Source organism: Triticum aestivum, chromosome 5A, assembly GCF_018294505.1.
Source record: "Triticum aestivum cultivar Chinese Spring chromosome 5A, IWGSC CS RefSeq v2.1, whole genome shotgun sequence".
Lineage (NCBI taxonomy): Eukaryota > Viridiplantae > Streptophyta > Magnoliopsida > Poales > Poaceae > Triticum > Triticum aestivum.
In genome coordinates, this window is record NC_057806.1 from 651,208,155 (window position 1) to 651,221,265 (window position 13,111).

Genomic DNA, 13,111 nt, shown 5'->3' on the forward strand with positions numbered 1-13,111 from the left:
TCATTTAAGGAGAATAATGGTTACTCTGTTTATTTGAATAATACCATCCCGATCGTAGTGATACACATTTTCATGCCAAAGGTATAAGATAGTAATGATAGTACCACACAAATGTGGCACTGCAATTTGAGTCATATTGGTATAAAACGCATGAAGAAGCTCCATGTTGATGGATCTTTGGACTCACTCATTTTTGAAAGGATTGAGACATGCGAACCATGTTTGTTGGTAGATATGCATGAAGAAACTCTATACAGATGGATCGTTTGGACTCACTTGATTTTGAATCACTTGAGACATGCAAATCATACCACATGGGCAAGATGACTGAAAGCCTCGTTTTCAGTAAAATGGAACAAGAAAGCAACTTGTTGGAAGTAATACATCTTGATGTGCGCAGTCCAATGAGTGCTGAGGCATGTAGTGGATATCGTTATGTTCTTACTTCACAGATGATTTGAGTAGATACTGAGTATATTTACTTGATGAAACATAAGTCTGAATTATTGAAAGGTTCAAGTAATTTCAGAGTGAAGTTGAACATCGTCGTGACAAGAGGATAAAATGTCTATGATATGATCGTAGAGATGAATATCTGAATTACGAGTTTGGCACAGAATTAAGACATTGTGGAAATTGTTTCACAACCAATACAGCCTGGAACACCATAGTGTGATGGTGTGTCCGAACATCATAACTGCACCCTATTGGATATGATGCATACCATGATGTCTCTTATCGAATTACCACGATAGTTTATGGGTTAGGCATTAGAGACAACCACATTCACTTTAAATAGGGCACCACGTAATTCCGATGAGATGACACCGTATGAACTATGGTTTAGAGAAACCTAAGCTGTCATTTCTTAAAAGTTTGGGGCTGCGACGCTTATGTGAAAAAGTTTCAGGCTGATAAGCTCGAACCCAAAGCGGATAAATGCATCTTCATAGGACACCCAAAACAGTTGGGTATACCTCCTGTCTCAGATCCGAAAGCAATAAGGGATTGTTTCTAGAATCGGGTCCTTTCTCGAGGAAAAGTTTCTCTCGAAAGAATTGAGTGGGAGGATGGTGGAGACTTGATGAGGTTATTGAACCGTCTCTTCAACTAGTGTGTGGCAGGGCACAGGGAGTTGTTCCTGTGGCACCTACACCAATTGAAGTGGAAGCTTATGATAGTGATCATGAAACTTCAGATCAAGTCACTACCAAACCTCGTGGGATGACAAGGATGCGTACTACTTCAGAGTGGTACGTAATCCTGTCTTGGAAGTCATGTTGCTAGACAACAATGAACCTACGAGCTATGGAGAAGCGATGGTGGGCCTGGATTCCAAAATGGCTCGAGGCCATATAATCCGAGAGAGGATCCATATATGAAAACAAAGTGTAGACTTTGGAAGAACTACTTGATGGTCGTAAGGCTGTTAGGTACATATGGATTTTAAAAGGAAGACGGACAATGATGGTAAGTATCACCATTAAGAAAGCTCGACTTGTCGTTAAGATGTTTTCCGACAAGTTCAAGGAGTTGACTACGATGAGACTTTCTCACTCGTAGCGATGCTAAGAGTCTGTTGGAATTATATTAGCGATTACTGCATTATTTATGAAATCTTGCAGATAGGATGTCAAAACATTGTTTCCTCGACGATTTTCTTGAGGAAAGGTTGTATGTGATACAACCGGAAGGTTTTGTCAATCCTGAAAGATGCTAACAAGTATGCAAAGCTCCAGCAATCCTTCTAAGGACTGGAGTAAGCATCTCGGAGTTGGAATGTATGCTTTGATGAGATGATCAAAGTTTTGGGTGTATACAAAGTTTATGAGAAACTTGTATTTCCAAAGAAGTGAGTGGGAGCACTATAGAATTTCTGATGAGTATATGTTGTTGACATATTGTTGATCAGAAATGACGTAGAATTTCTGGAAAGCATATAGGGTTATTTGGAAAGTGTTTTTCAATGGAAAGCCTGGATTAAGCTACTTGAACATTGAGCATCAAGATCTATAAGGATAGATCAAAACGCTTAATGGTACTTTCAAATGAGCACATACCTTGACATGATCTTGAAGGTGTTCAAGATGGATCAGTCAAAGAAGGAGTTCTTGCCTGAGTTGTAAGGTATGAAGTTAAGACTTAAAGCTCGACCACGGCAGAAGAAAGAGGAAGGACGAAGGTCGTCCCCTATGCTTTTGTCATAGGCTCCATACGGTATGCCATGCTGAGTACCACACCTGATGTGTGCCTTGCCACATATTTGGCAAGAGGGTACAAAGGTGATCTAGGAGTAGATCACCAGATAGCGGTCTAAATTATCCTTAGAGGAATAAGGATATGTTTCTCGGTTATGGAGGTGATAAAGAGTTCGACGTAAAGAGTTACGTCGATGCAAGCTTAACACCTATCCGGATAGCTCTGAGTAGAGATACCGGATACGTATAATGGAGCAACAATTTAGAATAGCTCCAAGTAGAACAGTTATTTGAAATGGCTCCAAATGTAGCGTAGTAGTTGCATCTACAAGATGACATAGAAATTTGCGAAGTACATACGGATCTGAATGCTGCAGACCCGTTGACTGAAACCTCTCTCACAAGCATAACATGATCAAACCCAGAACTCTTTGGGTGTTAGTCACATGGGGATGTGACCTTGAGTGTTAATCACATATCGATGTGAATTGGATTATTGACTCTAGTGCAAGTGGGAGACTGTTGGAAATATGCCCTAGAGGCAATAATAAATTGGTTATTATTATATTTCCTTGTTCATGATAATCGTTTATTATCCATGCTAGAATTGTATTGATAGGAAACTCAGATACATGTGTGGATACATAGACAACACCATGTCCCTAGTAAGCCTCTAGTTGACTGGCTCGTTGATCAATAGATGGTTACGGTTTCCTGACCATGGACATTGGATGTCGTTGATAACGGGATCACATCATTAGGAGAATGATGTGATGGACAAGACCCAATCCTAAGCCTAGCACAAAGATCGTGTAGTTCGTATGCTAAAGCTTTTCTAATGTCAAGTATCATTTCCTTAGACCATGAGATTGTGCAACTCCCGGATACCGTAGGAATACTTTGGGTGTGCCAAACGTCACAACGTAACTGGGTGGCTATAAAGGTACACTACAGGTATCTCCGAAAGTGTCTGTTGGGTTGGCACGAATCGAGACTGGGATTTGTCACTCCGTGTAAACGGAGAGGTATCTCTGGGCCCACTCGGTAGGACATCATCATAATGTGCACAATGTGACCAAGGAGTTGATCACGGGATGATGTGTTACGGAACGAGTAAAGAGACTTGCCGGTAACGAGATTGAACAAGGTATCGGGATACCGACGATCGAATCTCGGGCAAGTATCGTACCACTAGACAAAGGGAATTGTATACGGGATTGATTGAATCCTCGACATCGTGGTTCATCCGATGAGATCATCGTGGAACATGTGGGAGCCAACATGGGTATCCAGATCCCGCTGTTGGTTATTGGCCGGAGAGTTATCTCGGCCATGTCTGCATGACTCCCGAACCCGTAGGGTCTACACACTTAAGGTTCGATGACGCTAGGGTTATAGGGAATAGATATACGTGGTTACCGAATGTTGTTCGGAGTCCCGGATGAGATCCCGGACGTCACGAGGAGTTCCGGAATGGTCCGGAGGTAAAGATTAATATATAGGAAGTATGGTTTTGGCCACCGGAAGTGTTCCGGGCATCACCGGTAGTGTACCGGGACCACCGGAGGGGTCCGGGGGTCCACCAGGTGGGGCCACCAGCCCCGGAGGCCTACATGGGCCAATAGTGGGAAGGGACCAGCCCCTAAGTGGGCTGGGGCGCCTCCCCACCAAGGCCCATGCGCCTAAGGGGAAGAGGGGGCAAACCGTAAGGGCAGATGGGCCTTAAGGCCCATGCCTGGTGCGCCTCCCTCTCCCCCTCCACTTGGCCGCCACCCTAGATGGGATTGGGGCTGGCCGCCGCCCCTAGGGTGGAACCCTAGGTGGGGCGCACCCCTCCCACTCCCCTATATATACTTCAGGACTTGGGGCTGCTAACAGATGAGCTCCTCTCCTTCTTGGCGCAGCCCTACCCCTCTCCCTCCTCGTCTCTTGCGGTGCTTGGCGAAGCCCTGCTGAAGTACCACGCTCCTCCACCACCACCACGCCATCGTGCTGCTGCTGGATGGAGTCTTCCCCAACCTCTCCTTCTCCCCTTGCTGGATCAAGGCGTAGGAGACGTCACCGGGCTGTACGTGTGTTGAACACGGAGGTGCCGTCCGTTCGGCACTAGGATCATCGGTGATTTGGATCATGACGAGTACGACTCCATCAACCCCGTTCTCTTGAACGCTTCCGTGTAGCGATCTACAAGGGTATGTAGATGCACTCTCCTTCCCTCGTTGGTAGACTTCTCCATAGATTGATCTTGGTGATGCGTAGAAAATTTTGAATTTCTGCTACGTTCCCCAACACGTAACACATCATCCCGTGATCAACTCCTTGGTCACATTGTGCACATTATGATGATGTCCTACCGAGTGGGCCCAGAGATACCTCTCCGTTTACACGGAGTGACAAATCCCAGTCTCGATTCGTGCCAACCCAACAGACACTTTCGGAGATACCTGTAGTGTACCTTTATAGACACCCAGTTACGTTGTGACGTTTGGCACACCCAAAGCACTCCTACGGTATCCGGGAGTTGCACAATCTCATGGTCTAAGGAAATGATACTTGACATTAGAAAAGCTTTAGCATACGAACTACACGATCTTTGTGCTAGGCTTAGGATTGGGTCTTGTCCATCACATCATTCTCCTAATGATGTGATCCCGTTATCAACGACATCCAATGTCCATGGTCAAGAAACTGTAACCATCTATTGATCAATGAGCTAGTCAACTAGAGGCTTACTAGGGACATGGTGTTGTCTATGTATCCACACATGTATCTGAGTTTCCTATCAATACAATTCTAGCATGGATAATAAACGATTATCATGAACAATGAAATATAATAATAACCAATTTATTATTGCCTCTAGGGCATATTTCCAACAGAATTGTGGGTTTATGATCAAGATTATCTATGAACAATATTTGAATCTTCTCTGAATTCTTTTATGTATGGTTGGTTATCTTTGCAAGTCTCTTCGAATTATCAGTTTGGTTTGGCCTACTAGATTGATCTTTCTTGCAACGGGAGAAGTGCTTAGCTTTGGGTTCAATCTTGCGGTGTCCTTTCCCAGTGACAGTAGGGGCAGCAAGGCACGTATTGTATTGTTGCCATCGAGGATAACAAGATGGTTTTTTTCATCATATTGCATGAATTTATCCCTCTACATCATGTCATATTGCTTAAGGCGTTACTCTAGTTTCATGAACTTAATACTCTAGATGCATGCTGGATAGCGGTCGATGAGTGGAGTAATAGTAGTAGATGCAGGCAGGAGTCGGTCTACTTGTCTCGGACGTGATGCCTATATACATGATCATACCTAGATATTCTCATAACTATGCTCAATTCTGTCAATTGCTCAACAGTAATTCGTTCACCCACCGTAAAATACTTATGCTCTTGAGAGAAGCCACTAGTGAAACCTATGGCCCCCGGGTCTATCTTCATCATATTAATCTTCCAATACTTAGTTATTTCCTTTGCTTTTATTTTACTTTGTATCTTTATCACAAAAATACCAAAAATATTATCCTATCATATCTATCAGATCTCACTCTCGTAAGTGAGCGTGAAGGGATTGACAACCCCTTATCGCGTTGGTTGCGAGGAGTTATTTGTTTTGTGCAGGTACGAGGGACTCGTGCGTAGCCTCCTACTGGATTGATACCTTAGTTCTCAAAAACCGAGGGAAATACTTATGCTACTTTGCTGCATCATCCTTTCCTCTTCAAGGAACTCCAACGCAGTGCTCAAGAGGTAGCAGCAAGGTGCAACAAAGTGGCCAATCCTTAATATTGCTAAGGACAAGCCGGAAGTACTTCTTAAAGTGATTAAAGCATTCTCGAGGACACATGTGAATATCATCTAGTTACTTTCACCACGATTCATTGACTCATGTTCATTGCTTTGATAAGTTGTTATGTGGGTGGACCGGAGCTAAGATGTTGTTCTTACTTGAACAAAAAACCTACTTATGAATGCCACAATGCCTTGCCCTGGGCCCAAGCATGGTGAAGTATCACGTAGCCGACGTTCACGTGACACCACTAGAGGAAGAAAATGTAACATATCATCAAAACATTGAACGAAAACCAACTCATGATTACTTATAACAAGACGTCTCTCATGTCCTCAAGAACAACAGAACTACTCACAAAGCATAATTATGTTCATGATCAGAGAAGATAAATAATGATTAACAATTTGAACATATAATCTTCCACCAAGTAAACCAACTAGCATCAACTACAAGATGTAATCAACACTACTAGCACCCCTAGGTACCGATCTGAGATTTGATACAAAGATTGGAAGCAAGGGGAGAACTAGGGCTTGAAGATGAGATGGTGCCAGTGAAGATGTTGATGGAGATGATTCCTCTCACGATGAGAGAAGCATTATTGATGATGATGGCTTTGATTTCCCCATTCGGGAGGGAAGTATCCCTGGCGGAATCGCTCCGCTGGAGAGCAAAGGTGCACCTGCCTAGGTTCCACCTCAAGGCGGCGGCGACTGTCCCGAAAGTCTTCTCTTGATTTTTTTTCTAGGGCAAATGGCTTCAAGATGGGCATTGGTGGACCTCCCTGGGCCCCACAAGTGGAGCCGGTGAGCCGGGGGGGAGGGGGTGGACGTGCCCCCTGAGCTTGTGGGCCCATGGAGGGTCTTCTCTGGTATCTTTATATGTTTGAAAATAAATCTCCATAAATTTTCAGTGCTATCGGACCTTCGTAGAATAGCTACCTCAGCTATAGATTTTTTAGACTCCTCTTGTGGTGTGTCTTGCATTATAAGAGAGAGAAGGCACTAGAATTGCATCAAAAAGTGGAATATAATTTCAAAACAATAAAAATAATAGTAGGAAAACATGATGCAAAATGAACGTATCAACTCCCTCAAGGTTAGACCTCGCTTGCCCTCAGGCAAATGCTGAGCTCGATAAATATGACCACATGTTTAGAGACAAAGGCGACGATAAAGAAAATACGTACATGGCAACATCATATTTATAAGTATCATTATGACAGCAATTATTCATTCATAAAGCTTCCAATGATCAAGTAATAATCTATCCACAAGCCAAGGTATAGACAACAAACTCTTTTGGGGACTAACAAACTATGTTTTTGGTCATTCGAACAATTACAATTCATCATACTTTCCGGAGGAGTCTATATAAGAGCTTTTGGTTTCGCAAACTTCACATGCTCAACTATCATATGGTATTCTAATGATTGATGGTACTCCAAGCATATTTTTAGAACAAGCATGTTTCCACTGAACACAAAGGAAAATGGGGGTTTAATAGGTTATCGCCCAACTTACTTACCACAAGGATAATTGTCAACAATAATAACTCATGATCATATATATTCAATTGGATATATGTGCCTAGATCTTTCCCCACCACATGTTGCTTGCCAAGTGGAGAATAGTTGTGGTTGGATAGATAATATTTTGACTCTTGCATAAAAGTAAAACTTGAATAATAAAAGATAGGCCCATCGTAGAGGGAAGCAGAGGTTGTCATGCACTTCCGTTTATTGAATGTGCAAATTCTTAATGCAAAGGAACATCACTTTGACATTGCCCCTTATGATAACGGCCTTTATTGAGCAGTCCATCGCTTTTATTACACCATCATCACAAGATCATGCAAAGCTTATTTTCCCTTCTACTAAAAGATCAGACATATTTTAAGAGCAATTTTTATTGCTTGCACCGATGAAAACTTAGTAAAAAAATCTTATTCAATTCATATATAGATGTGGTGGACTCTCATGGCAAGAAACTGGGTTTAAAAATATTTGGATGCACAAGTAGTATCTTTTAATGGTGCAGAACTTTTAGCTAGCAAAAGATTATTAGCAAGCACCACATGATTGATAAGCATCAAATTTAGAATAATATGTATATGAAATTGGCATCCACTCGCGAACTTACGAATGTACACAGTATGTAAATATACATGTCAAGCATCCGCTAGGTAAATGGATTGGCATCAACGAAGAATCATGTTTATAAATGGATCAAATATTTAATTTATAGACAACCACTATATTTCTATACAATGTTGGAATAGACTTAAATTGAGGTATTGCTCGATCTATAGATCATGGTATTTATAAAAAATAACAAGCAGGTAGTCACCAATCCGAACATAATCTCAGTTTTTTTTGCCACAATTTGGATAATAGGTACGAGGTAAAAGCAACCAAACAGTCAATAACAAATGGTCGAGATGAGAGTAGATATCTAAACTAAAATATTGTCAGAGTTATGTATTGGAGCCTATGTCAAAACCTAAAATGGCATTTATTTATAATAATATATTGATGAATCTAGCCGCGCAAATGCGCAGGTAACTCCGCTAATTCATCTCTATCTCTCTATTCTTTCTTGATCCTTAAGATGTAAACCTCAACGACTTTGTATGCTTATCTCAGGGAGACGCCCCTGCCTATATTACACGAACCGGTTGCCTATGACGAGGTACGGCGCTTTATCGCAAGTTTACAGGGAAAAGAGCAGCACTATGGTCTTGAACCTTGATAGCAAGGCATCAAATGACCATGATGCATCTAGCTGAAACATCTGTATGGAAACCTTTCTGTACAACAACCCCACCTTCTACGGCTCAAATAACTACTACTAATTAAACAAGAAAAATATCAGCACATAAAAATTGATATGCTACACAAGATTTGTTTTATCAAAATCCTTCAAGAAAGCGTGGCGGTGCGCAGAACGTCGCTAGTATATCTAAGAAGACGTACAATCACTAAATCTCCTTTAACAGTAGAAATTTAACAGAAGAACCAGCTAGCATATTATCATGACGGAGAGGGTGTGAGCGGCACGAGGCTTTCCGTGTAGATTCCCTGTCGCCACACAATTGAAATGTTTCCCATCGTGCTAATGTCAACCATCCTCCGCTTCCTCTTCCCAACCATGCCATGTAGCATCACCATACCATTGTGCTCGACGACGAGCATGTTCCCCTCGAGGACTCCAAGGGCCGAGGCCGTGAACGGTGAGACGATTATGCTCCGGGTTTGGGGTATGCTGATCCTGAGGCACCATGCCCACCTCTCCTGACTATAGTCCTCGAGCGTCCACACTTCCATGTGTGGCACATCCCTCATCGCCGACACAGCGAGCACCCCATTCATCTCGAACAGGTGAGGCTTTCCGTACATAACGTTGTCTGCTGCGGGCACCGGGGGTGGCGCCATCGTCCGGAACTTCTCTGGCACCGTGTCAAAGGCCACCATCTTGTCGGGGTTACAAGACTTAGGTGGGTGTATCAGCCAATGCAGGCTCTCGTGGAGAGTAACGGCAGACGATTCCCGAAGCACGCCGTCGGGCATGATGTCCCCGAGCCGCCGCGGCTCGGCGGCGCCGGTCGAAAGAATGTAGTTGGCGGTGTGGTCGGCGGGGATATCAACGACATGGCACAACACGCGGTACCTTCCGGACGGCCGGTGGTAATAGAAACCAAACGGTGAAACAGAAGCACGCGATGATGCCATTGGCGGTGATGGAAGGGGGGCCACTTGCCTCGTCGCTGGGTTCCAGATCACGAGCGAGTCGCATCCTCGGTTGAAAAGCAGGAGCCCGTCGCAAAAACCTCGGAACAACATGGTGGTAGGATCATAGTAGAGGAGTGGTCGACCCTCCAAGTCGTCGTCAAATGGGATGGCGCAAACTGCTTTTTTGATCTTGTTGTATTTGCTATTGGTGCTGCTTTTCTCATCGCCTTGGTCGAGCCGGAAGATCGCGACGATCTCCGGCGGGCGTCGGAGCGCGTAGGCTGCGAGGAAGCAAGGGCGGGTGGCGATGTGGCGCCAGTGCTTGCTGACGGCACGGGCGCGGAGGATGGATTTGGGCGGCACGTGAAGGAGTATCTCGGTCAGGACGTCGTCGTTCAGGGTGATTTCTTCGGGCTGCAGCACTGCGTCTGGCGGATGCAGCTCCATCGATTTTGGCTTAGATTTGAAGCCGCACTTGCAACTCTATTATAGGGGTAGGACTGACCGACCGATGTGTTCCGACCCGAGTCCGGGCACCTGCCGGCCACGCGTTTGCCTCAATTTGACTTCAACTACCATCCGGCCTGCAGCCTGCTTGAGAGAGATACTACTGCAAATAGATGGTCCTGTAAGGTCCAAGCCCAGCCCACTTACTGTACGTAGACCAAGCAGGCCCAAAATAGCACCCAGCCATTGACCGAGGGGCTGAGGGTTGGGCTTGTGAATATGGTCATCTCGACGCAAGGCTATCCATGAAGGAATCTTCCAAAAACAGCAATATTGCATGCATTTGTATGTAGGTTCATTTCAGAGATCCAACTTATTCAGGAGAAAAGAACTACGGGTGCAGAAGCAGGTACCGCACCTGCGAGAGTCCCGCTTCGATACAACCCCCCTCACAAAACGTATAAAGGGCAATATAGACCTTTGATGCAATATACCCACTTTTGTATGTGTACGCTGTACGAATAACCCGTGTACCAGGCTTTCTGTGTCTGTTCTCGCGCTCTTGGGCCGGCCTTTTAAGTCACATGCACCTAGGATGGCCCATTAAATCACGTCCGCCAGTTTTTGGTAAAAAATATATTCGGAAAACGATTTCCTAAGGGCTCGAACTTGAGATCTCGGGCTAGTGTCCAAGGCTGCCACTCGAACAAGCCACAACTTGTGATTTTGTACAACACGAATTATATAAGGACCATACTACATCGTTCATATGTAAAACAATTTCTAAAAAAAAATGAAACTTCTCTTGAAAAAAATGTGAACAATTTGCACATGCCGAATATTTTTCATAAATAGCAAATAATTTATGAATCTCCAAACTTCATTGGAAAATGTGAACAATTTTCGAAATTCCAAAACATTTTTTGAAATTTGAAGAACTTTCGGGATTCTGAATATTTATCATAGTTGAGAGCACGTTGTTTCCTCGACATCCTTGAATTGGCTCCATTTTTATCATAGCCTTATATTACAAATTCAAGGCATCCTCTCAAGTTGTTTGGGTTTTCAACTAGCTTTGCATTTTCTAGAGTTTTCTTAGTGAAAAAAGCCCGATAAATGGTCGGATGTGACACAAGTTGCATAATGTATCAGAATTAGTTCAAACCTGACTTGGATGCCTACCATGCGAGGTCCCTTTTTTAGCATTGCTTGGAAAAAGGAAAAAGAACTTTAATAGTCATGATTAGTTAGTTATCCTAGTTGGTTGATATGATTGCATTTAATCAGGAGGTCATGAGTTCGAATCAAGTCGCTCTACATTATTTTTCTCTTTTTTCACAGAAAATAAATAGAGTAAGTGGGAACCAAAAAGAAAAAGAGTAAATGGGCCGGGTCTGGAGCCACTCTCGATGTGGGCGGCGTATTTTCGAAAAAGACGATCCTACCCTTTGAAAACTGACTTGGCAGTTCCACTCTGGTTATTGGAGGAGTTTGTGACCCTTTGACGTTGGAGGCAATAGCTTGCCGAGAAGCCCTATCATTAGAACAAGATCTTCACTAGCAAAACATTGTTCTAGCTTCTAACTCAAAGCAAGTGGTGGCAGATATTAATCAAGGCAGCCATGGAAGAATTGGAGCAATCATCACCTAAGTTCATAACTAAAATAGCTACTTTTAATTGTAATTTTATTTTTGGAGGTCGTGCGGTCAATGTCGACGCACATATTTAGCTAGATTTTCTCTTACGCTAGCCCCGAGTCGTCATGTTTGGTTTGCTCAACCACATGACCAAAATATTGTCCCAGTAATTGTAGTTTTTGAATAATAAAGTTGGTTTTACCCCTACAAAAATAACTCTTGCTCACCCCTCAAAAAGGAAGGAGAACTCTTGCTCTCTTCTAAAAAAGAGGTTTCTTTAACATACTCCCTCTTACCTCCCCTTTTCACACAAGAGGTAACAAGGGGTAAAAGGATGCCCTCAAAAAGAAGGGGGGAGGGGGTAAAGGGAGCATTATTAAAATTGCTCAAAAGAAAAGGAGGACTCTTGCTCTAAAGAAAAACATGAGAGCTAGTGTTCTTACAAAAAAAAGAACAGAGAGAAAGAGAGAATTGGTCCCTACCCCAAAACTATCGAAATGTCACAATATGGTGAACATATCGATGCTAGTTGCGACTTGTGAGTATTACGTGCTGGGTCAACATGACACGCAGTTCTTTTTATCCTTGGCTATGTGTGTGGACCAGGGCATCTTCGACGTTGGCCCGTAAACCGGACACCACATCCCTTCGTGGACAAGCGGTCTGTCCACGGACATGGATGTGGGAGACGGCCATCAAAAGCTAGTGGCATACATTTCAAACCGCATTGCAACTAACCGACTAAAATTCATCAAACACGATGGAAAATTCATCAAAGTTCGTATAGACAATAGCACAAATCAACCATACATAGCATGCAAATAAGTCAAGTCCAACAATAGTTTAAATTCAACGAGAAATAATTCAAATTTAACGAGAAATCATTCAAATTCAACTAGATTAACCGCATGTTCAACAAGTTTTTTTGTGAACGGGTCATATCATCCCACATATACTACCCCTTGAACTTTATCCAAGAATGTATGCACGTAAATGGCCTACCCTCTAGCCTGTGGTACATCACTGCAGCACGTACATGCTAAACAATGTGTATAGCAATATTGAGTGCATGAATGAATCAATCAACAAATTGAGCAAGAAAATGCAGAGCTTACGATCTCCTTCGCTGTTGTGTGCAATGGCCACCTTGCCTCCAGCATATCAACTGCGCCACAAAACTTGGCGATGGTGGTCTGTGTGGTGTACCATCAATACGCTAACAACTTCACATTGTGTTCATGGATGATTGCTACTTGTGAGCTCCACTGGGATTTCCCCGGAGAGGAGGGGACGATGCAGTAC